The sequence below is a fragment of the Cryptomeria japonica genome, chromosome 10 (genome assembly GCF_030272615.1).
Source record: "Cryptomeria japonica chromosome 10, Sugi_1.0, whole genome shotgun sequence".
NCBI lineage: Eukaryota > Viridiplantae > Streptophyta > Pinopsida > Cupressales > Cupressaceae > Cryptomeria > Cryptomeria japonica.
This window is the reverse complement of record NC_081414.1, coordinates 793,011,051-793,038,154: the sequence shown is the minus strand read 5'-3', so window position 1 is coordinate 793,038,154 and position 27,104 is coordinate 793,011,051. Positions and strand designations below refer to the sequence as shown.

Genomic DNA, 27,104 nt, shown 5'->3' with positions numbered 1-27,104 from the left:
AAGATTTGAACCTTACATGACCCAATTGATCTGATCAGGTACACAGAGTATATTTTGATATAACATTTTACTGCAAATGTGATAAAGATTAAAAAAAGATCAATCAAGGGAATCAAGTCTTTCTGACTCCTAGTCAATATGTAAAAATAATTCATTTTCTTTCCAAAAAATAAGTTGAAAAAATACAAAAGCTTTTATTGCATATCTCCATTCATATCATTTCGAGTTCTCTTCTCTACATGGGAGGGCTCCAAAAAGGTGCCCTTGCCAAGAAGAGAACTCGACAAGTACTAACCAATATCTTGTCGCCTTATTCATTTATGGTTTAAAATTCTCATGTCTCAGGTGTAGGGGAACCACACCAGTCCATCCTGAACTTGGTGGTTAAACTTTACAATGGTGATGATACTGTAGGGGAGTCCCTCTGAAGAAATAGCTCGATGCTAGAATAAAAAAAAAGCTTATTTCTTTCTAAAAATTAACTCATCCCCAGTATTCTTTTTCTCCCATTCCACACTGTGAAATACAATATTTTTTATCTGGTGGAGATGGGGCTTGTATCTTAGAGGATTACAACATGTGGCTATGAACCATGTGTCGGGGGTTCAAATCCCTCCTCGCCCACAAGAGTCTACTATAGAGAGACTATGAGTATCTATAATAGTTATATAGAGTAAAATTCTTAAATTACTGACTGGTCTCGAACTAGTAAGAGATTTGCAAATACCAATAGCTAAATTTGTGGTTTACTATAAAGGTCCCTACACCATGTATACTACTATTTTTCATATATTCAAGATTATATTATATAGAGAACAGTTATTTGTGTGTGACCTTCTTCTATAACTCTTTCTCATTGGTGCCAGACATATTGGTAAGAACCAAGGGCTCTTACTCATTCCTGAAGACACTTTCTTATTCAAGTTAGGGTCATCTATTTACAAATTGCAGTTTTAAGTGCTACTATATCTTCTATGTTTCATGGTTTAAAAAGAAAGGGGTAGTTGCTATAGGGTAACTAGTAGGTCAGGGATAGAGAGGTCTTTGTTGGACTTTGGAAAAAGTGCAATATATTTAGCTCACTGGCAACTCTGCAGCACCGTATCGATCTATCAATATGTATCTCAGATGGAGGAGGAGATGCAACGAATAAGATTGTGGTGGTGATTGACCGCCAGCTCTGGAGAAACAAAGGAGAGATTGCTATCATAACCTATTATTCTTATAATACATCCTAGAATAGGCATAAGAAAGTGGACATGTTTTGAATATACCTTTGCATTGAATTTTTTTTATCGTTGATACACTTGTTATAGGTTGTTTCATTTCAAAGATATATTAAAAACTTCATACCTTCGTTATTCCTCAGTAGCTTAGTGGTAGAGTAGTTAGTTGTTAACCAATTGGTCATAGGGTCAAATCCTATTTTAGGAGAGGTATTTTCTTCAAGCACTTTTTTTATGACAAATAGCAAATTATTGTTTTACATTATGAATAAGATATTGTCGATAACAAAGATTGAACCATAAAAAGAGTTAAAAAACTGTCCAATTTCTAGAGCTGAATTGGAGTAACCCTCTATTCATTGCGACACATTTTTTTGAAACTTTTTAAAATTTCATTGATAATTTAAACCTAGCAATGTTACCAACATCCCCGTGTAGATTGGGAATTATCTAAAACCTAGGGCTAGCTTGCTCATTTACTTAAAATTATGAGTGAGCTAAGGTGATCTGTTACTACCAGTTTTCCAAAAATACATTCATCAATTGTCTCGAATTGATTTCCATCAAGTAGGCCTTTCATCTTTCTACCTTATGCATACTGTACAACCTTTGAATCATGGGCTAGGTGATAATATATTTGAAATATTATTTGATCCACTTGGGAATTTTATTTTGGTAAATGAAGTATTGAAAAGTGGTAAATTATGAAAATAGGTCTCATTGATTGTACCTTCATCGGATCAATGACTCACCCATTTGTCTTTGCAAGTATTTGAATAAGTTTTTTCATAATCTTTGATTTTTTTTAATCTCTATATCTATTTGTTCCATGTAAACAAGTTGATGAAATAACTACATCATATTCATTCACAAAGAATAGCAATTAACAATATTTTATTATTTTAAAAATAAATCCAAGGAACGATATTGAAAAAGGATGATGTTATAGACATAAATTTTGATAAAGAGCACTATATATATATATATATATATATATATATTGTAGTTTTCTATGGATAGAATGAAAATCTTCATTATGAAAATGAATAGTAATATATTAATATATAAAATAAGGAAAAAAAAAAAATATGAAAATATACATCCCCCTCCTAAGCATCTCATTCCCTCTCCTAAAAAAAACCTAAAAATCATACTCAATTTGGGATTCCATCAATTGACCATTGATCAAATGATTGACTTGTTTTAGCTAATCCGCGTATACCTTTAATCAAGATTATGTCATAATATATGTCTATATAAGCTTGATAAAAAGACCAATTATATATAATATTAATTGATTGGTCCATAATAATCTTCATATGAGGATTTGTTTTATGATATACATCCTCTGATAAGAAGTGAATAGGTCTATATAGAATACAAATAATCAATATACAGAGAAATGATATACCAACTGAGGGGATTTGTCTATGAAAAATTTGGACTGATTCTTTGAATGTTTCTTATCAAAAGGGGTCATCGATGAAGTAAACCATTGAGATAATATGTCATACCTCATTCCACTTTGAAAAAAAGGAACTCCTATCAATCCAACAAACAGAGTAAATATTACCAATACAACTAAAGGAAATAGCATTGTTTTTCCCGATTCTTTCGGATATGTAAAAGATCCTTTTATAAAAGAAAGGATAAGTGACTAGCATTGACAAAACTTGTTAATCTAGAGAACCGGTATATGCGTTGGGATTTGTCATTGATGTCTAACACTTATCGGTGGAGTGAAGTAGTAAAAGTGATGACTTGTAAACACATGTAAACAACATAAGAGACTGATGACCAAGGTTCAATCAACTCAAGGGAAGATAGACTAAGCTAACTGGTATGTCACTCAAGAAGATTGGTGTTGAGGTCAAATCTTTAGGTTGGTCATTCTGATGATGATGAAGTCACAAAAGGTGACTTATGAAAGAATACTTGAGGTTGTATGCAAACTGGAACCTCATTGGTAAACAAGAAAGGAGACTTGATGTAAGCACAACAAACCAGAAATCAAAGGTTGAACCAATAATGTAGAGCACAGTGGTATACCGATACACCAGTGAGGAAGAAGGAAGATAGGTGATCACAATAAATCTCAGAGCGGTGATCGGTTATTCAGTTGTGGTGGCAAAAGGTGAGTTGGTGAGATTATGCCTATGCCAAACTAAAGGTTGTTGAAGTCAACTTCAGTCATCATGCAATTAAGCCATGATTACATGTAGATTTTTTGGTTCACATTTATAAGACTAAACTCGAGCTAGAAGTCCCTATTTTTGGGGGATACGGTGGTAGAACTAGTTGAGTAGTTGACATAATTGTTTCATGGCATGTAGAGAAAGAGCATGAATATTTGAATTCTAAGTCTACCAAAATCTATGATTGCATTTATTAGGGAAACACCTGAAGGTGATGAGAAAGAATGTATAAAGTATTTTGAGTTCATTCAAAATATTCTTGATCATAAATTTGCAAAGTATAGATCATGTGGAAGGCGATCCAAAAAGTGCAGAGTAAAGTGTGAGGCAATGCTAAAATATTTTAGTAGAGCAAAGAGTGTATGAGGTAGACAGGAAGAGTCCAGAGCCGAGGGTAAAGAGAACTGACAGAGTGCAGAGCCGAGGGTTAAGAGGACTGGCAGATTGTAGAGCTAAGGTTAAGGGGACCGATAGAGTGCAAAGTTGAAGGTACAAGCATAAAAATCGGTGTTGTGCAGAGCAAACACAACCGATATGAATAGAGTATGATTTTCATTGTGATCTGATCAAGCTATCAATAGATACTTCATCAGATCACCTTTTAATTGCTTTCTAACCATTTCAACTCAAAATCTCTTAACTGGGTGGACTTTAACAGGTCCCATTGTAAAATCCCTTAACTAGGTGTCATCTTAATTGATGATCCTAAGACCTTTAACAAGGCTACCTTTAACAGGGTAAAGGCACTAACCGAACTTAATCAAAATCCCTTAACTAGGTGGCACCTAATAGTGTCTTTGTAATCTCCTAATAGGGATGGTTATTTACCGGGCATACTCCAAAAGAGTACAAATTTTGTGAGTTCCTACTCACACTGTGGTTTTCTCCCATTTGGGTTTCCACGAGATAAATCCTGGTGTCAATGTGTATCTTCTCATGCATACATATTCTTTTGTAGAAATTGCTTATATTGATGAATGTTAAGTTAAGGAAGACTTGAGTTAAAAGATTTTATTTGTGCAAAACTAGTAAAGTGTTGATTCACCCCTCCCCTCTCAGCACCAGTTGGGACTAACAATTGGTATCAGAGCATCAAGTCCTTAGATTCAGAAGAAGCCTAACAACTTAAGGAAAGATCCAAGATGATGTGAAAGGAGGGTCCTAAGTTCTCTAAGGAGAATTATGCCTTATGGTGTGGTAGAATGAAGCTTTATCTAATAACCCTAGGAGAACATTACTGGAATCATGTAATCACATAGTACAATGAACCTTCAGGGGTTCTCACTCTAGATCAGATCAAAGATAGACAAGACAATATCACTACTATGGATTTGATTGCTAGCACTCTTTTTGATAATGAGTATGCTGAGGTTCAAGATTTGAAATCAACTTTTTAAATGTGGAATAAGCTGAAGACAATTTATGTAGGAGATCCGCATGTTCAAAAGGCTAAAGTGGACAACTTGAGAGGAAAAGTTGATGAGATGAGAATGCAAGAAGATATAGTAAAATGATAATAGATGTAGTAAATTCCATCATAAGTGTTGGAGGAAAGCTTGAAGAAGGTGATGTGGTTAGCAAAATCTTGAGGACCTTTCTATCACAATATGCCAGAAGAGTTTCTACAATTCAAGAACTCATATCCTTGGGAAGAGTTAATGTTTCACTTGATTCACTGATTGGAAAGTTGACTACCTTTGAACTAAGCAACTATGATAGCAGTGTACCAAAGATTGATGTTGCCTTCAAAGCTTCCATGATGCATGAACCAACAAGGAGAAGAAAAGAAACTAGAAGTAGTTCTACTATAAGAACCGGTCATTCTCATGAAAATGACAACCTATTATCTAAAGAACAGGAACAAGGTGAGATTGAAGTTATATTGGCAAAAAGACTGCAAAGAGGAAAAGGAAAGTATAAAGGTAAACTTCCCTTGAAGTGCTTCTCGTATAATAAAATAGGTCATATTGCATCCAGATGTCCTGAAAATGATAGGAAAGATAACTTTAGAAGATACAAGGACAAGAACAAGGAGTGCTATCTTGCAAAAGAAGGAGTTACTGATTAAGATTCAGAAGGATCTGATGGAGATGGAATTGGATTTGTGGTAGTAAAGGAAGATAACACAGAGGAAGGTGATATGGCACCGATTTCTAGTTCAAAATAGCATAGAGACTAGGTAATTGATAGTGGTTGCACTCACCACATGACCGGTAATAGAAACAAATTCCTTATCATGGAGGATTGCAATGGAGGAACGATGAGATTCAAAAATGATGTTCCTTGTGCAGTAAAAGGTAAGGGATCCATAGCCCTAAATGATAAAACAAATTGTGAAGATGTTTATTAGGTAGAAGGGATAAAATATAGTCTGTTAAGTGTTACGCAACTTAACAATAAGGGTTACCGGTTAGAATTCAATGAAGGAATATCCAAAATAAATGACAAATCAGGAATTTGATTGCTACTGGTAAACACTCTAGAGGCAATCAGTTTCACCTAGACACCACTATAGGTAGTTGTCAAATGGCAAAGGTAGAAGATGGTTGTGGCACAAAAGACTACATCATCTTAACTTTGATAACATAGCAAAAGTCAATAAGACTAAGTCTATCAGAGGTATGCCTAATATTGTGAAACCTGAAAATGCTATGTGTAAAGAATGTCAACTAGGAAAGTTGACTAGGTCTTGTTTCAGTAGCAAATCTTTTTCATCTGAAAATGTATTGGACTTAGTTCATACAGACATGTGTGGTCCTATGAGAACCAAGAGTTTCTATGGAGACTGGTATTTGATGTTTTTTGTGGATGACTTCTCAAGAGTGATATGAGTTATATTTTGGAAAGAAACATGTGCAGCCTTTCACATGTTTAAAGTCTTCAAGGCTCAAGTAGAGAGAGGAACTTGTAAGAATATGAGCTATCTAATATTAGATAGAGGAGGAGAGTTCACCTCTCAAGATTTTATAAATTACGGTGAAGAATAGGGGATTATGAGATGGATGTTTGCACCCAGAACACCTTAGTAGAGTGGGGTTGCTAAAAGAAGAAACATGACACTTATTGATTGTGCAAGGACTCTGATGATACAGAAGGATATTCCACAATTATTCTGAAGAAAAGTAGTGAGCACTATTGTGTACACCTTGAACCAAGTACAGGTAAAGAAAAGGACAAATAAAACTTCCTATGAATTATGGTGTGGATACTCACCTAATGTATTTTATTTCAAAGTATTTGGAAGCAGGTGCTATATAAAGAGGGATGAGTACTCTAGAAAATTTGATCCCAAGAGTGATGAAGGAACCTTCTTAGGTTACTCCACAAAGAGTAAAGCATACCGATGTTTGAACAAAAGGACCAGTAAGATTGTGGAAAGTGCAAATGTCAGAGTAGATAAGTTCTCTGAGAAAAATGAATAGGACAACAAGAGTGAACTAGAGTATTATAAAGGATTTGAGTACACTGCATTGGTTGAACCTGCTGAAGAGAATCTTGTTGTTGTGGAAAATGAGGAAGCTTGTGAAGTAGAACCTGCACAACTGGTAGAAGAAGCTCCAAGAAATGAACCGGTACTAGCAAAGTATGTTAGAAACAATCAATCTACTAAAAATATCATTGGTGACAAAGATGCAAGAGTACTGAGTAGAAGAAGAGCAAGAGAGAATGCATGTCTGGTCTCCATAATTAAGCCCAAAATAGCAAAGGAGGCTCTAAAAGATGATGACTAGATCAAATCCATGGAGGAGGAACTAGAGTAGATTGAGAAAAATGAAACTTGGACTCTAGTGCTCAGACCAGAAAACAAAAATGTAATAGGTACCAAATGGGTGTTTAGAAACAAAATGGATGAAACCGGTCTAGTGGTAAGAAACAAAGAAAGATTAGTCTGCAAAGGCTATGCTCAGGAAGAAGTTTTGGACTAAGGAGAAACCTTTGCACCGGTGGCCAGGATGGAAGGGGTCAAAATTTTGCTCGCCTAGGCTACTTACAAAAATTTCAAAGTTTACCAAATGGATATCAAATCAACATTCTTGAACAGTGTTTTAGAGGAAGAGGTATACATAGAGCAACCAGAAGGGTTTGCATCTGAATATGAAAGAAATATGGTATGCAAGTTGCAAAAGGCTCTATATGGGCTAAAAAAAGCACCAAGAGCTTGGTATGAGAGACTCTACTCATATCTATTAAGAATAGGGTTCAAGAGAACCAGTGATAATAGTAACCTGTATCTAAAGACCAGAGAAGAAAGAAAACATCTAATTGCTGAAATTTTTGTAGATGACATCATCTTTGGAGGAGATTATGAGATGAGCAGAGGATTTGTAGAACAAATGAAAGAATAATTTGAGATGTCCATGATCATTGAGATAAAAAAATTATCGGCCTGCAAGTCTCATAACTAAAGAATGACATATTCATTAGGAAAACTAAGTACATAAAGGAAGTTTTGAAGAATTTTGGAATGGAAGATTGCAAACCTATTGGAACTCCAATGGTTACAGGTTGCAAGATCTCCAAAAATGATGAGGCTCATGAAGTGAATGAGACATTGTACCGATCCATGATCAGTAATTTGCAATATGTAGTACACAGTAGACTGGACATAGCCCAAGTTGTTGGCTTGGTTGCCAGATTTTTTGTAAATCTGAAAGAGACTCATATGGTGGCAATCAAGAGAATATTTAGACACCTAAAGGGGATTGATGATTATATTCTCTAGTATCCATAGAAAGGAGACTTAAGCTTAAGTGTCTTCACTGATTCAGATTAGGCAGGGAACATTGATGATAGAAAAAGAACTAGTGGAGGTGCATTTTTTCTTGGAGATAGGATTGTGTCATGGACAAGAAAGAAAGAAAATTGCATCTCTCAATCCATAGCTCAGGAAGAGTATGTGGCTACTGCAACAAATTGCACATAGATAGTATGGATCAAGCAATTATAAGAAGGTATCTAAGAAAAGGTGACTGTACCTGTAGTGATTCATTGTGACAATATCGGTGCCATTGACATATCCAAGAATTCGATGATGCATTGCAAGACAATGCTTATAGCCATCAAATATCACTATCTCAGGGAAAAGGTTCAAGAAAAGGAAGTGAGGTTGGAGTATATACAAACAAAAGAGCAAGTGGTTGATATCTTCACCAAGACACTATAGAAGGATACCTTTGAATACCTCAGAGGTAAGCTAAGGGTGATGCCCCTTCATGCAGTAAAGTAGGTAAAAAGGGTGCTATATCAATCTGGTATGATTTCTTTATGAAAATTTTCTAAGACTAGATTGAAAAGTGTGGACTACTCTGGTTAGCAGGAGCAATCTTGATTAGTGTACTGAAATACATATTTAACATTGTTGTCAAAGGGGGAGATATTATTATTGTTTGAGCATTGGTAAGTAGTGATTGAGATGAAGTTATTGAAATAGAGTATTACCAGTGTTAGGGGGAGACATTCATTACTCAAAGAAGAAGTAATGAACAGTACCAAAATAAAGAAAGAAATGAAGAAAGTGCATGCAACTGATAAGACAGATTGTAAATTGTTACCATCAATGCCAAAGAGGGAGATTGTTGGCATTGACAAAACTGGTTAATCTAGAGAACCAGTATATGCGCTAAGATTTGTCATTGATGTCTAACACTAACCGGTGGATTGGTATCAGTCGAGCACAGTAGTAAAAGTGATCACTTGTAGACACATGGAAACAACATAAGAGACTGATGACCAAGGTTCAAACAGCTCAAGGGAAGACAAACTAAGCTAACTGGTCTATCACTCAAGAAGATCAGTGTTGAGGTCAGATCATCAGGTTGGTCATTTTGATGATGATGAAGTCACAAAAGATGACTTAGGAAAGAAGGCTTGAGGTTGTATGCAAACCAAAACCTCACTGGAAAATAGGAAAAGAGACTTGATGTAAGCACAAAAAACCAGCAATCAAAGGTTTAACCGGTAAGTAGAGTGTAATGGTATACCGATACACCGATGAGGTAGAAGGAAGATAGGTGATCACCATAAATCTCAGAGCATTGATCATTTATTTAGTTGTGGTGGCAAAAGGTGAGTTGGTGAGATTATGTCTATGCCAAACTAAAGGTTGGTGAAGTCAACTTCAGTCATCATGCAATTAAGCCATGATTACATGCAAATTTTTTGGTTCACATTTATAAGACTAAACTTGAGCCAGAAGTCCCTATTTTTGGGGGATACAGTGGTAGAACTAGTTGAGTAGTTGATGGAATTGTTTCATGGCATGCAAAGAAAGAGCATGAATATTTGAATTCTAAATCTACCAAAATCTATGATTGCATTTATTAGGGAAACATCTGACGGTGATGAGAAAGAATGTATAAAGTATTTTGAGTTCATTCAAAATATTCTTGATCGTAAAATTTGCAAAGTAAATATCATGTGCAAGGCGATCCAAAAAGTGTAGAGTAGAGTGTGAGGAAGTGCTAAAAGATTTTAGCAGAGCACACAGTGTATGAGGTAGACTGGCAGAGTGTAGAGCCCAAGATAAAGAGGACTGACAGAGTACATAGCCAAGGGTAAAGAGGACCAACAGAGTGCAAATCCTAGGGTAAGGGGATTGACATAGTGTAGAGATAAAGGTACAAGAAAAAAACTTATTTTGTGCAGAGCATACACAACCATTATGAATAGATTTTGATTTTCACTGTGATATGATAAAGCTATCAGTAGCTACTCCAACAAATCATCTTTTAATTGATTTCTAACCATCGTAACTCAAAATCCCTTAATCAGGTGGCCTTTAATAGGTCCCATTGTAGAATCCCTTAATCGGGTGTCATCTTAATTGATGATCTTAAGACATTCAACAAGGCTACCTTTAATAGGGTAAAGGCACTAACTGGTCTTAATCAAAATCCCTTAACTAGGTGGCACCTAATAGTGTCTTTGTAATCTCCTAATAGGGATGGTTGTTTACTGGGCATACTCCAGAAGAGTACAAATTTTGTGAGCTCCTACTCATACCATGGTTTTCTCCCATTTGCATTTCTACGAGATAAATCTTAGTGTCACTATGTATCTTCTCATGCAGGCATATTCTTTTATAGTAATTGCTTATATTGATGAATGTTAAGTTAGTGTAGACTTGAGTTAAAAGTTTTTATTTGTGTAAAACTGGTAAAGTGTCGATTAAGCCCTCCCCTCTCAGTACCAATTGGGGCTAACATAAGTGACATCCAAACCTCTATTATTTTAGTACAATCCTTCCATCTTATTCAAAATTTTAAATGCTTTTGTGTAAAAGTAATTATTCCTTCCTATAATTTGATTCAACATAGAATCTTCTCTCCATCTATTTAATATCCTAGATTCCTCCTCTCCTCACATAGAAGTCAAATATAATGTAATATGGTTGTTATATGAATTAACTAAATTTACATGGAAGTACACTTCAAAAGTAAGTAAATACATACAAAACATGTAAAAGGCAGTTAATCCTATTATGAACCAAGTTATCCCCCCCAAAATGGGAGAATATAACTTACTATCACTAAGAATTTGGTCTTTCGACCAAAAACAAGCAAAAGGTGGAATACAAGAAAGAGAAAGTGTCCCTAAAAGGAAATTGATTCCTGTAATTGGTATATATTTCTTCAAACCACCCATAAGAGCCATATTATTGATGGTATGATAAAAGAATAATTATCTGGTAGAATACTAAGAGGGGGGCGTGAATAAGTATATTGAAAAATTGATACAAAGTTCCCAATCTCAAACTCAGTCACACAAAGTAAATATATCTTAGTCAAGATCAATATTCATAAGAATACTTGACATCAACCAGTTTAACTATTATGCCAACTTAATAGTAAACAAATTCAATCTTGTAAACATCAACACTGCTTAATCATAACTCAACATATTTATCTTTCAATGATTCTACTTATCATGCCTTATCATAAGTTAACCAAATCAACAAATAAGATCATAACCACAAAAACATTTACCACTTGAAACAAATGTTTATACGTGGAAAAACCAAATAGGTAAAAAACCATGGTGCAATGAGACTCACAAGGATAATTATCCAAACTCTTCTTAAGTTTGCCCTATTAGGAGCCAAGCTTGTTAAAGCTTTATAACAAGACTTGTTAAGAACTAATTCCAATTAAGGGATTTACAAATATGCCTTGACGAAAAGAACAATACCCTATTAGGAGTAACCTCGCTAGAGGATATAAGAATCTAAGCTAATGGACCACCTTGTTAGAGGATTTCATGAGTAACCAAGCTTGTTAGAGCTTACCCGGTTAAGGGATTTCACTACTCTTGTAATTGTTAGAAAACAATAGGTTTTCTTGATCTGTCTGATTAGTACTACATTTTCTTGATCAGATCCTTCTAAGATTCAATCCACCTTTGCTCAAAGTGTAGATCCACTCACTGGTTAGGCAACTACACACTCAACAGGTTTCAATCAATCTTGCCAACAACCTTTACAAACAACTTCAACGACCTTAAATACAAATCAGTTAGGTTGGTAACATAACAAAAACCTAATTCTCATCATCAAGATTACAAACAAGTTGGTACAATCTTGACCATTCGAAATCATGACAATCTCTTCACATTCTTTAAGAAAATTCCAACCGCTCCATGATTACTGCTTCATCAAACTTTGTAACTCATCACGCACTGTGCATTAGATGCAATCCACTTTGCTCCTTCCCTAGAAAAAAAACAAACACACCAAACCAATTTGAACTTATCCTCATACAATGATCACACATGTCTCCATCATTACCACTTATTAGATAATAAACCATCAAACTTGATCGGTTAGGGTTTAATAGCTGATAGGGTTTACTGATTACATTTCTTAGAAAGGTTTAACCCTTTACACCGGTTCACCAGTTCAACTCACAAACTTTACATACCAGTTTACAACATCTTCCACAAATTTCTTCTTACCGGTTACTAGCCAATATAAAAAACAATAATATCAGCAATAACATGAATACCAATACTGGGTCAATTGACATCAATGATAACATATCATTAATGCAATTTATATGCAAAATGCTAACAAACTCAAAATTCCAACAATCTCCCCCTTTGGCATTGATGGCAATACAAATATCAATGCCTCTGATTGCTGCTAAGATTGGTTAATAGGAATCCTGGTTTACATTACCAAGTATTCACCTTGTTGTTGTTTGTCTTTAGCCTGCCACTGGTTTATCTAATTAGACACATAATTGTTCTCCTCAATCACATAATTCTTCTTCCCCTTTGATAGCAATGCCAAAGTGAAAGTAAAAAGAAAATGTAATTCTACTCTCACTGTCCATCAACATCATTCTGCAACTTGACTCTCCCCTTGTGCAATACATCCACTTCTTCATCAAACCATGTAAAATTCTCCAAGTGGTTCAGTGACTGATGTAATGAGCATCATTCTCAACTAACTTCATGAAGAGGGACAACCCCCAATTGATTTCTAAGATACTCGACAGTAGTCTTAGGCAGAGGTTTGGTAAAGATATCTACAAGTTGCTCACTCGTAGAAAGATGCTCCAAGATAACATCTTTACTTTTAACTTTTCCCTCAAGAAGTGATATTTCAATTAAATGTCCTTAGTCCTTGCGAGCAAAACAATATTTTTTAAAATGTTTATTGCACTTGTATTATCACACAAAATCTTTATTGGTTCTAAGATTTCCATCTTCAAACCTTCCAAAATGTGTCTCATCCACATAGCTTGTGTGCAATTCATATAATCTTCTACATACTCATCTTTAGCAGTAGATTGTGAGGTACAACTATTCTTTTCACTACTCCATGAAACTAGCCTTCTGCCTAGAAAAAATGCTCCACCGATAGTACTTTTTTGGTCATCAATATTTCCTTACCCAATCAACATTTGTGTATGCTTTCAAATCAAAATTTCTACCATATGGATACCATAACCCATAGTCAACAGTACCTTTTAGATATCTAAAAATTCTTTTGGTTGCCATCAGATGTGCCTCCTTTGGATTCTTCTGAAATCTAGCAATAGTACCAGCTGCATGGGCAATATCCAGTCGACTATGAACAACTTAGTGTAATTTACCAATCATTGACCTATATTCCTCTACAAACTTAGATGCATCTTCCTTGGACAATTTACAACTTGTAACCATTGGGGTTCCAACTGGTTTATAGTCACTCATAATAAAAGTCTTCAAAACCTCTTTCACATACTTAGATTGAGTAATGAAAATACCATACTTCATCTGCTATATCTGTAAGCCTATAAAACATTTAATTTCCCCTACTAATGACATCTCAAATTCATTCTTCATTTCATTTGCAAAACAATTACTCATGTCATCATTACCTCCAAATATAATGTCATCAACAAATACTTCACTAACCAGTATTTCATCTCCTTCAAACTTGAGATAAATATTGCTATCATCACTGGTTCTAGTAGAGCCTATCTTCATCAAATGAGTATGAAGTCATTCATACCATGCTCTGGGTGTCTTCTTTAATCCATATAAAGCTTTATACAATTTTCATACCATGTCTTCCTTTTCTATCAATGCATAACCATGAGGTTGCTCTATATAAACCTCTTCTTCTAGTATCCAATTAAAAAATACAGACTTGACATCCATCTGGTATACTTTGAACTTCTTATGAGCTGCAAATGCAAGCAATGATCTGACACCTTCCAGTCTTACTACTGATGCAAAAGTTTCTCCATAGTCTTCTCCTTCTTGTGCATAACCTTTGCATACTAAGCGTGCCTTGTTGTGAACTACAACACCATCTTTGTTTAACTTCTTTCTAAACACCCATTTAGTACCTATAACATTCTTGTTTACCGGTAGGGGTACTAGGGTGCAGGTGTTGTTTTTCTCAATTTGATCCAAATCCTCCTCCATAGCTTTCACCCAATGATCATCACCAAATGCCTCCTTAGCACTTCTAGGTTTAAAGGTGGATATCATGCAAGAGTTATCTCTTATTCTCCTCCTAGTTAGTGCATCAACATCCTTATCTCCAATTATCTGTTCAGGATTGTGATTCAGTCTCACATACCTAGGAATAACATGATCATTCTCTTCAGGTTTAGCTTCTTCATTATCATCTTCCTCTGAATTTATTTGTTTTAGTTGAACAAGTGCATTAGGATTTTCTTTACTAGTTTATAATTTAACAGTTTCAAGTTCTAAAAGAAAAATGCAAGGATCTTCATCCTTCTTCTCAGAACTGGTTCCTTCTCAAACTTCAGGACATTCATCTACACGAACATCAACACTCTCAACAATTTTTTGTGTCTGATTGTTGAAGCATTTATAGGCCTTACTCTTGGTGGAATAGCCAAGAAATATGCCTTTATCACTCTTAGCTTCAAACTTTCTTATTTAATCACCTCTTTTAATAAAACATTTGCTTCCAAATATCTTAAAATAACTAACATCAGGTGATCTCCCATACCGGTATTCATATGGGGTCTTGTCCTTACCTCTTTTCACCAGAACTTGGTTCATTGTGTAAACAGCTGTACTTATAGCTTCTTTCCAAATAACATTTGCTGCACCTCCTTATATCAACATAGTTATAGAAGCTTCAACCATTGACCGGTTGTTTCTATCTATTATACCATTTTGCTATGGTGTCCTTCATGCAGAAAGCTATAGTTTGATACCATTATCATCACAATACTTAGTGAGCTCCACAAAAGTGAATTTACCACCTTGATCTATTCTAAGACTTTTTATCTCTTTGCCACTCCCTTTCTTAGCTAAGGTTGTGAATGCCTTGAATTTACCAAAAGCTTCACTCTTATCCTTCAAGAATTTGACCCACATCATCCTTGAACAATCATCACTGAGGATCATGAAGTATTTGTCACCTTGAATGCTTCTTGTTCTTATTGGTCCACATAGATCTATATGAACCAAATCTAACAAGTGATCTGCTGAGAAGGACTTGCTCTTAAAAGTTGAAGAAGTCATCTTTCCTAGTTGACATTCTTTACAAAGATCATTAACTAGTTTGTCTAGCTGAGGTGGACCTCTTACTATCTTAGACTTTCTTACTTTAACAATATTGTCAAAATTTATATGACAAAATCTCCTATACCAAATCCAGCTATCGTCTATTTTTCCAATCAAATAGTTGCTAACTTTAGGATTGAGATGAAATAGATTACCTTTGGTTTGTTTCCTAGTTGCAATCAATTCACCTTATTGTCAAAGATTTTGCACATTCCATTTCTAAACTCCAGTGGGTACCCTTTTTCATTAAGTTGTCCCACACTTAAAAGATTGTGTGTTAGGCCTTCAACCCAATAGACATCATCAACACTTCTCTTCCCATTAAGATAAATAATTCCCTTACCTTTAACCATACAAGGTGAGTCGTTGTCAAATCTGACAACACCACCATCAAATTCCTTTAAGGAAATGAATTTGCTCTGATCACTGGTCATGTGATGTGAACAACCACTATCAATGATCCAATCATCAGAGTTATCCATTCTAGATACTAGTGCCTTTTGATCTAATATTTCTTCCTTAATAGCTACAAACACAATATCTTCACTAGCATCATCATCAGATTCTTCATCAGTAATACCATTGTCAAAAGCTACAAGACAATATATCTTGCCTTTACCCTTATACTTCTTAAATTTGTCTCTCTTGTATTCATTTTCACCATTAGGGTAGTTTGCTGCTATATAACCAATCTTGTTGCATGCAAAACATTTTAAATGTAGCTTACCTCTATATTTACCAATACCTCTAGGGAATCATTTTGCCAACAATGCTTCAAGTTCCACTAAGTTGTCTTCATCTTCAGCATCTTAGGTGGATCTAGATTCATAGATATGGTTGGTATCTCAACTTCTTCTCATAGGTGAGTTAGAGACAAAAGATTTGAATGCATATTCTAATTTCTATACACTACCATCATAGCCATTTAGCTCAAAAGAAGTAAGTTTGCCAATAATAGAGTCAAGAGTTACCTTTGCCTTGTCAATAGATTTCAGCTCTTGAATAGCTGCAACTCAGATAGCATAGACTGGTAGCAGGGTTCTCAGTACCTTACTGATTAATATGGCATCTTCCACTTTCCCTCTGGCACTCTTTATCTCTCCAACTATCTCTTTAATCCTTTGACCACACTGTTGGATATTCTCACCTTCAAACATTCTCATGTCATCAAACTTTCCTCTTAAACTCTCCTCTTTGGAAATCTTAACATGTTCATCACCACTATAAATCTCTTCTAATTTCTTCCATACTTCATATGCAGTTTCAAGACCATGAACATCTACATATTTAGCATCAGAAAGGGAACTTATTAGCATCTAATGTCTGGTAATTTTCTTGTTCTTTCTTTTGACCATCAGTCAGGGGTCCAGTGGGTGTAATATTCTTTTTCCCTATATGAACCCAATACTGACTACCAATACTCTTAATGTAAATCTTCATTCTATCACTCCATATTCTATAGTTATCTTTGTTGAACTTCAAACCTTCTTTCTTCATCATAATCTACAAGATCTTTTCCTTAAGTTGTTAGGCTTTTAGATTATGAGAACCTGAGACGCTTTGATACCAATTGATGGTATGATGAAAGAATAAGTATCTGGTAGAATACTGAGAGGGGGGGTGTGAACCACTACATTGAAAAACTAATACAATGTTCCCAATCTCAAACTCAGTCACACAAAGTAAACATATCTCATTCAAGATCAATATTCATGAGAATACTTGACATCAACCAGTTTAACTATTATGACAACTTAACAGTAAACAACTTCAATCTTGTAAACATCAACAATGCATAATCATAACTCAACATATTTATCTATCAATGCTTCTACTTATCATGCCTTATCAGAAGTTAACCAAATCAACAAATAAGATCATAACCACAAAAGCATTCACCACTTGACACAAATGTCTATATGTGGAAAACCCAAATAGGTAAAAACCACGGTGAGATGAGACTCACAAGGATAGCTATATAAACTCTTATGAAGTTCACCCTGTTAGGAGCCAAGCCTGTTAAAGATTTACAATAAGTCTTGTTAAGAACTAATTTCAATTAGGAATCACCTAGTTAAGCGATTTACAAATATGCCTTAATGAAAATCACAATACCCTGTTAGGAGTAACCTCATTGGAGGATTTAAGAATCCAAGCTAATGGACCATTTTGTTAGAGGATTTAATAAGTAACCAAGCTTGTTAGAGCTTACCCAGCTAAGGGATTTCACTACTGCTATAATTGTTAGAAAACAACAGGTTTTATTGATTTGTCTAAGTAGCACTACATTTTCTTGATTAGATCCTTCTAAGATTCAATCTGCCTTCACTCGAAGTGCAGTTCCATTCACCAGTTAGACAACTACACACTAAATAATTTTCAATCAATCTTGCCAACAACCTTTACAAACAACTTCATCTACCTTAAGTACAAATCAATTAGGTTGGTAACACAACAAAAACCTAATTCTCATCATTGAGATTACAAACAAGTTGATACAATCTTGATCGTTAGAATTCATGAAAATCTCTTCACATTCTTCAAGAAAAGTCCAACCGCTCCATGATCACTGCTTCATTGAACTTTGTAACTCATCACGTGCTATGCATTAGATGCAATCCACTTTACTCCTTCCCTAGACAAAAAACAAATGCGCCAAAATAATTTGAACTTATCCTCATACAATGATCACACGTGTCTCCATCATTACTGCTTATCAGATGATAAACCATAAGACTTGATCAGTTAGGGTTTAGCAATTGATAGGGTTTACCAATTGCATTGCTTAGAAAGGTTTAACCCTTTCAACCAATTCATCAGTTCAACTCACAAACTTTACATATTGGTTTACAATATCTTCCACAAATCTCTTCTTACCAGTTACTAGCCAATATCAAAAACAACAATATCAACAATAATGTGAATACTATTACCAGTTCAATTGACATCAATGAGAACATATCACTAATGCAATCTATATGCAAAATTCCAACAAACATAAAATGCCAACAATTCTAACTTTTACGGGGGCAATATCCAACAATGGGTTCCATGGAATGGATCACTGATCAAGATCCTAGGAACAATAATGCATTGGAATAAGCATGTGTAATCAAATGGAATAGAGTGATTCGATAGGAATCTATCCCTAGAGCTAACATCATGTAACCTAATTGAGACATAGTATAATAAGACAAGCCTCTTTTAAGATGTTTTGACCGAAAGCCATAGTAGCTCTCAATAGAGTTGTTATTCCACCTATCCAAGAGATAAGATACATTATTAAAGGTACAACTTTTAAAAGAGAAAACAATCGAGCTACAAGAAAAATTCTTATTGATACCATAGTACTAGCATGTATAAGAGTTGAAATAGGAGTAGGCCCTTCCATAGCATTAGGTAACCATACATGAAGTGAGAATTGTGCAAGTTTGGCTACTAGACCTAAAAATAAGAGAAAAGAACATGAAGTAACAAAAAATGAACCAACCTCATCAATGGTAGTCAATTCATTTAATTTTTCAAACAAATATTGAAATTTGAAACTACTTGTTACCTAATAAAAACCTAGGATTCCTAATAAGAGTCCAAAATCCCCTACATGATTAGTTATAAATACTTTTTGACAAGCATTAGCCACATTGGGTTGCATAAACCAAAATCCTATCAATAAATAGGAACACATTCCTACTAATTCCCAGAATATATATATTTGTAATAAATTAGGGCCAATAACTAGCCCCAATATAGAAGCATTGAAAAAATTAAGGTAAGCAAAAAACCTCACATATGTTTTCTCATGAGACATGTAATTATCGTTGTAGATCATAACCATGGTTCCAACTATTGTGACTAAAACTTACATAATGGAAGTAAATGGATCAATCAAATAGCCCAACTCTAATGAAAACTTATCATTGATAACACAGGACTAGAAATATTGATAGATGGGACTACCGGTAATCTATTGCAAGAATAAATTGAAAGAAAGAAACATAGCTATGCTTAACAAAAAATGCTAATAGGATCCCATGTATGGCGAACACTCTTAGTTGATCCTAGAAAAAAATAAGGAGCCTAATCCGATTGGTATACAAGCTGAAAACTAAAGGAAATGCATGATCCAAGCATATTTGTATATAAATTCCGTAGGAAGATTAAATGATTATTCTAAATATTTTTATATTCCACATTGTTGGTTTCCAATCCACTAGATCCTGAAGAGAATAACATTAAAATGATAGATCATGAATAAAGAGGAATGATAGAAAATGAGATGGAATCCTATCGATTTCATATTGATTGTGACCTTTTTTCATCTTTTTTCTGCAAATACCAAATTGGAACCGATCAATACTGATACTAATCAAATATTTGTAAGATGAGCAAGAAAGAACTCTTTTTTAGTCTAGGTACTATGCTATTAGTCATGTACACACACATTTTTATTTTATGAAATTTTATTTTGTAGATGAATAGTAGTATTAAGAATGGAACTTAATAGAAAATGAAACCAATTGGAATTCTTAAGATAAGAAATAATTGAATTTGTTAAAATGACATACTGGCTTTTTATTTACTCAAAATTTGTGAGTATATACATATGTAAGAATTGATAATTATTATCAATTTGTATCATGGATCCCGAATTTTATCATGCCCAAAAAAGAAGATTCTGAAAATGATAGACAAGAAGATCTCGAAAATGATGAAGAAATTAGAGGAAGTGGTGTACACCCTATAAGACAAGCAATGGGAATCTCTAGGGTCTCTTGGAGGTACTTGGAAAGATGCTCAGGCAAAAGGGACACTATTCTATAATCCACTGTAACCCTTCTCTCTGACCTTCAAGATGGGAAATTTATGAATCATTATGTCATCTTTTTTTTCTTTTCCAATGGAAAAGGAAAGTGCATCATTATTTTTAATAATCCCGGCTCCCACATTAAATCTTGCTGGTATGGTCACTTTATTTTATGAAAGCTGCATTTTATTTTTCTATATCTAAGAGATATTCGATCGAAATATCAGAAAATATGGACCATGAACAAAAGGAAATGGATCTCATTATTTTTTCTTATTCTATATGAAATCAATAATATTGAACTTCGGAATATATTTTTTAATGATAAAGTTTTTTTCCGTTCACCCCTCTTTGATTCTTAAAGAACAAAGAGGATATGTTGAATCTCAAGTATGTTATTTAACTAGTCGAATTAAAAGACTTACTGAACATTTGAACCTACATAGAAGAGACTACTCATCCCAAAGAGGTTTGTGGAAAATTGTGGGTAAACATAAATGACTTCGTTATAAAAGTTTAATCTGTCAATTAGATATGCGTGGACCGTGTTAATTTCGAATGAAATTTTTAGATCCAATTATGGTTTATTAAATTATGGATCCTAATGAGTCAATCTTTCTTTTGTTCTCATTGATTTTTGAAAAACCTAGAGAAGAGTTATTATTATGGTTGCTAGGGAGAAAGACCTCATGATGGTAAGTATGGGTCCTCATCATTCATCAATGCATGGTGTTCTTCAACTAATTGTTACTCTAGATGGTAAAGATTTTATTTACTATGATCCTATATTAGGTTATTTACGTAAAGGGGTGGAAAAATTTCTTGAGAACTGAACAATTGTTCAATATCTCCTCTATGTAACACAATGGGATTATTTGGCTACTATGTTCATAGAGGCAATAACAAGAAGATCTCGAAAATGATGAAGAAATTAGAGGAAGTGGTGTACACCCTATAAGACAAGCAATGGGAATCTCTAGGGTCTCTTGGAGGTACTTGGAAAGATGCTTAGGCAAAAGGGACACTATTCTATAATCCACTGTAACCCTTCTCTCTGACCTTCAAGATGGGAAATTTATGAATCATTATGTCATCTTTTTTTTTCTTTTCCAATGGAAAAGGAAAGTGCATCATTATTTTTAATAATCCCGGCTCCCACATTAAATCTTGCTGGTATGGTCACTTTATTTTATGAAAGTTGCATTTTATTTTTCTATGTCTAAGAGAAATTCGATCGAAATGTCGCAAAATATGGACCATGAACAAAAGGAAATGGATCTCATTATTTTTTCATATTCTAAATGAAATCAATAATATTGAACTTCAGAATATTTTTTTTAGTGATAAAGTTTTTTTCCGTTCGCCCCTCTTTGATTCTTAAAGAACAAAGAGGATATGTTGAATCTCAAGTATGTTATTTAACCAGTCGAATTAAAAGACTTACTGAACATTTGAACCTACACAGAAGAGACTACTCATCCCAAAGAGGTTTGTGGAAAATTGTGGGTAAACATAAATGACTTCGTTATAAAAGTTTAATCCGTCAATTAGATATGCGTGGACCGTGTTAATTTCGAATGAAATTTTTAGATCCAATTATGGTTTATTAAATTCTGGATCCTAATGAGTCAATCTTTCTTTTGTTCTCATTGATTTTTGAAAAACCTAGAGAAGAGTTATTATTATGGTTGCTAGGGAGAAAGACCTCATGATGGTAAGTATGGGTCCTCATCATTCATCAATCCATGGTGTTCTTCAACTGATTGTTACTCTAGATGGTAAAGATGTTATTTACTATGATCCTATATTAGGTTATTTACGTAAAGGGGTGGAAAAATTTCTTGAGAACCGAACAATTGTTCAATATCTCCTCTATGTAACACAATGGGATTATTTGGCTACTATGTTCACAGAGGCAATAACAAGAAGATCTCGAAAATGATGAAGAAATTAGAGGAAGTGGTGTACACCCTATAAGACAAGCAATGGGAATCTCTAGGGTCTCTTGGAGGTACTTGGAAAGATGCTCATGTAGAAGGGACACTATTCTATAATCCACTGTAACCCTTCTCTCTGACCTTCAAGATGGGAAATTTATGAATCATTATGTCATCTTTTTTTTTCTTTTCCAATGGAAAAGGAAAGTGCATCATTATTTTTAATAATCCCGGCTCCCACATTAGATCTTGCTAGTATGGTCACTTTATTTTATGAAAGTTGCATTTTATTTTTCTATGTCTAAGAGAAATTCGATCGAAATGTCAGAAAATATGGACCATGAACAAAAGGAAATGGATCTCATTATTTTTTCTTATTCTAAATGAAATCAATAATATTGAACTTCGGAATATTTTTTTTAATGATACAGTTTTTTTCCGTTCGCCCCTCTTTGATTCTTAAAGAACAAAGAGGATATGTTGAATCTCAAGTATGTTATTTAACCAGTCGAATTAAAAGACTTACTGAACATTTGAACCTACACAGAAGAGACTACTCGTCCCAAAGAGCTTTGTGGAAAATTGTGGGTAAACATAAATGACTTCGTTATAAAAGTTTAATCCATCAATTAGATATGCGTGGACCATGTTAATTTCGAATGAAATTTTTAGATCCAATTATGGTTTATTAAATTCTGGATCCTAATGAGTCAATCTTTCTTTTGTTCTCATTGATTTTTGAAAAACCTGGAGAAGAGTTATTATTATGGTTGCTAGGGAGAAAGACCTCATGATGGTAAGTATGGGTCCTCATCATTCATCAATGCATGGTGTTCTTCAACTGATTGTTACTCTAGATGGTAAAGATGTTATTTACTATGATCCTATATTAGGTTATTTACGTAAAGGGGTGGAAAAATTTCTTAAGAACCGAACAATTGTTCAATATCTCCTCTATGTAACACAATGGGATTATTTGGCTACTATGTTCACAGAGGCAATAACAAGAAGATCTCAAAAATGATGAGGAAATTAGAGGAAGTGGTGTACACCCTATAAGACAAGCAATGGGAATCTCTAGGGTCTCTTGGAGGTACTTGGAAAGATGCTCAGGCAGAAGGGACACTATTCTATAATCCACTGTAACCCTTCTCTCTGACCTTCAAGATGGGAAATTTATGAATCATTATGTCATCTTTTTTTTTCTTTTCCAATGGAAAAGAAAAGTGCATCAATATTTTTAATAATCCCGGCTCCCACATTAAATCTTGCTGGTATGGTCACTTTATTTTATGAAAGTTGCATTTTAGTTTTCTATGTCTAAGAGAAATTCGATCGAAATGTCAGAAAATATGGACCATGAACAAAAGGAAATGGATCTCATTATTTTTTCTTATTCTAAATGAAATCAATAATATTGAACTTCGGAATATTTTTTTTAATGATAAAGTTTTTTTCCGTTCGCCCCTCTTTGATTCTTAAAGAACAAAGAGGATATGTTGAATCTCAAGTATGTTATTTAACCAGTCAAATTAAAAGACTTACTGAACATTTGAACCTACACAGAAGAGACTACTCGTCCCAAAGAGGTTTGTGGAAAATTGTGGGTAAACATAAATGACTTCGTTATAAAAGTTTAATCCATCAATTAGATATGCATGGACCATGTTAATTTCGAATGAAATTTTTAGATCCAATTATGGTTTATTAAATTCTGGATCCTAATGAGTCAATCTTTCTTTTGTTCTCATTGATTTTTGAAAAACCTGGAGAAGAGTTATTATTATGGTTGCTAGGGAGAAAGACCTCATGATGGTAAGTATGGGTCCTCATCATTCATCAATGCATGGTGTTCTTCAACTGATTGTTACTCTAGATGGTAAAGATGTTATTTACTATGATCCTATATTAGGTTATTTACGTAAAGGGGTGGAAAAATTTCTTGAGAACCGAACAATTGTTCAATATCTCCTCTATGTAACACAATGGGATTATTTGGCTACTATGTTCACAGAGGCAATAACAAGAAGATCTCGAAAATGATGAAGAAATTAGAGGAAGTGGTGTACACCCTATAAGACAAGCAATGGGAATCTCTAGGGTCTCTTGGAGGTACTTGGAAAGATGCTCAGGCAGAAGGGACACTATTCTATAATCCACTTTAACCCTTCTCTCTGACCTTCAAGATGGGAAATTTATGAATCATTATGTCATCTTTTTTTTTCTTTTCCAATGGAAAAGGAAAGTGCATCATTATTTTTAATAATCTCGGCTCCCACATTAAATCTTGCTGGTATGGTCACTTTATTTTATGAAAGTTGCATTTTATTTTTCTATGTCTATGAGAAATTCGATCGAAATGTCAGAAAATATGGACCATGAACAAAAGGAAATGGATCTCATTATTTTTTCTTATTCTAAATGAAATCAATAATATTGAACTTCGGAATATTTTTTTTAATGATAAAGTTTTTTTCCGTTCGCCCCTCTTTGATTCTTAAAGAACAAAGAGGATATGTTGAATCTCAAGTATGTTATTTAACCAATCGAATTAAAAGACTTACTGAACATTTGAACCTACACAGAAGAGACTACTCGTCCCAAAGAGGTTTGTGGAAAATTGTGGGTAAACATAAATGACTTTGTTATAAAAGTTTAATCCGTCAATTACATATGCATGGACCGTGTTAATTTCGAATGAAATTTTTAGATCCAATTATGGTTTATTAAATTCTGGATCTTAATGAGTCAATCTTTCTTTTGTTCTCATTGATTTTTGAAAAACCTGGAGAAGAGTTATTATTATGGTTGCTAGGGAGAAAGACCTCATGATGGTAAGTATGGGTCCTCATCATTCATCAATGCATGGTGTTCTTCAACTGATTGTTACTCTAGATGGTAAAGATGTTATTTACTATGATCCTATATTAGGTTATTTACCTAAAGGGGTGGAAAAATTTCTTGAGAACCGAACAATTGTTCAATATCTCCTCTATGTAACACAATGGGATTATTTGGCTACTATGTTCACAGAGGCAATAACAGTTAATGTGCCAAAAAAATTGGAAAATATGCAAATACCTAAAAGGGATAGCTATATTAGAATGATTATGCTAGAGTTAAGTCATATAGTTTCTCATTTGTTATGGATTGGACCTTTCATGGCTGATATTGGTGCACAAAATCCTTTCTTTTATATTTTAAGAGAGAGGGAAATGATATATGACTTATTTGAAACTTCCACGGGCATGCAAATGATGCATAATTATTTATGTATTGGAGGAGTATTTGTAGCTATGGTTGGATAGATAAATGCTTAGATTTTTTTTATTATTTCTTCCCAAAAGTGATAGAATATGAAAGGTTTATTATACGCAATCCTATTTTTTTGAAATGAGTTGAGGGAGTAGGAATTATTAGTAGAGAAGAAGTAATAGATTGGAGTTTATCAGGACTTATGCTATGAGCTTTCGGAATCCAATGGGATCTTTGTAAAGTGGATCATTATGAATGCTACGATGAATTGGATTTGAAAATACAATGGTGAAAAGAAGGAGATTCATTAGCTTGTTATTTGCTTCAAATTGGGGAAATAAAAGAATATATACAAATAATTAGACAAGCCATAGAAGTAATTCTGGGAGGTCCTAACGAGAATTTAGAGGTTCGACATTTAAATAAGGGAAAAGATTCACAATGGAACAATTTTTAATCTTGATTTATTAGAAAAAACCTTCCCCTACTTTTGAGTTATCAAAACAAGAACATTACATGAGGCTAGAAGCTCCCAAAGGGGAACTAGGATTTTTTTTTATAGGAGATGATGAAAATTTTCTCTGGAGATGGAAAATTCGACCACTTGGTTTTATTAATTTGCAGATCCCTCCTCAACTGATTGAAAGGATGAAATTAGCTAATATCATGATGATTTTGGGTAGTATAGATATAATTATGGGAGAGCTTGATCATTAAAATGGTGATTAATATAAAAGATCTCGAAGAACAAGCTATCAATTTATTTTCTTGATTGGGATTTTCAAAAGAAATATCTAGTCTTATATGGATTCTAATCGACAGAATTATCCTTCTATTGGTAATTACAATAGGATTATTAGTTATGGTATGGCTCGAAAGAAAAATATTTGCGGGAGTACAACAACGCATTGGACCTGAATGCATCAGCCCTTTGGGAATTATTCAAGCCTTGACAGATGGAATAAAACTACTGCCAAAAGAGGATATTATTCCATCTAGGGGCGATATTTGGTTATTTAGTATTGGACCAGTGGTAGTGGTCATACCTATTTTTTTAGGGTATTTAGTTATTCCCTTTGGTCACCACATTATTTTAATGGATCTTAGTATAGGCATTTTTTTTTGGATTGCAATTTCAAGTATTGCTCTCTTGGGACTGCTTATAGGAGGATATGGATAAAATAACAAATATTTGTTTTTAGGTGGTCTTCGAGCTGCTGCTCAAGCTATTAGTTATGAAATTCCTTTACCTTTATGTGTGTTATCTATATCTCTGTGTGTGATTCATTGGAATATGAGATTCATTTTTTCCTCTTTTTATTTCTACTAATAACTAAAAAGAGGGAAAAAAAGAAGTGAATGGGATTCCTTCATTCCGATCTATGATATTTTGCCAAGATCAAGAGCTCAATGAAAAGTAAAAAAGAGAGACAAAATATAGGACAAGAATAAATTGTATTCTCATCAATAGATAAATTATCAATAGTTCAAAAGTTGTTACATACAATGAATATGAGCCTGCATATATAGGAAAGTCTATATAGATATGCGAGCACACAAACATGACATGTGGCTCAATAAGAAATAAGGGTAGGTACGAAATAGGTGTGGTAGGTAGGAGAAACAATAAAATATTCTACATGAGGTGGATCAC

General features: G+C 34.1%; 3 pseudogenes; 2 read left to right on the top strand and 1 right to left on the bottom strand.

Annotated features, from left to right (window-relative positions):
- Positions 1–2,031: 2,031 nt before the first annotated feature.
- LOC131046227 (NAD(P)H-quinone oxidoreductase subunit 5, chloroplastic-like) lies at positions 2,032–19,589 on the bottom strand (annotated as a pseudogene).
- Positions 19,590–20,110: 521 nt separating this feature from the next.
- Positions 20,111–26,167, top strand: LOC131046226 (NAD(P)H-quinone oxidoreductase subunit H, chloroplastic-like; annotated as a pseudogene).
- Positions 26,168–26,252: 85 nt separating this feature from the next.
- Positions 26,253–26,780, top strand: LOC131046225 (NAD(P)H-quinone oxidoreductase subunit 1, chloroplastic-like; annotated as a pseudogene).
- The last annotated feature ends 324 nt before the right edge of the window (positions 26,781–27,104 follow it).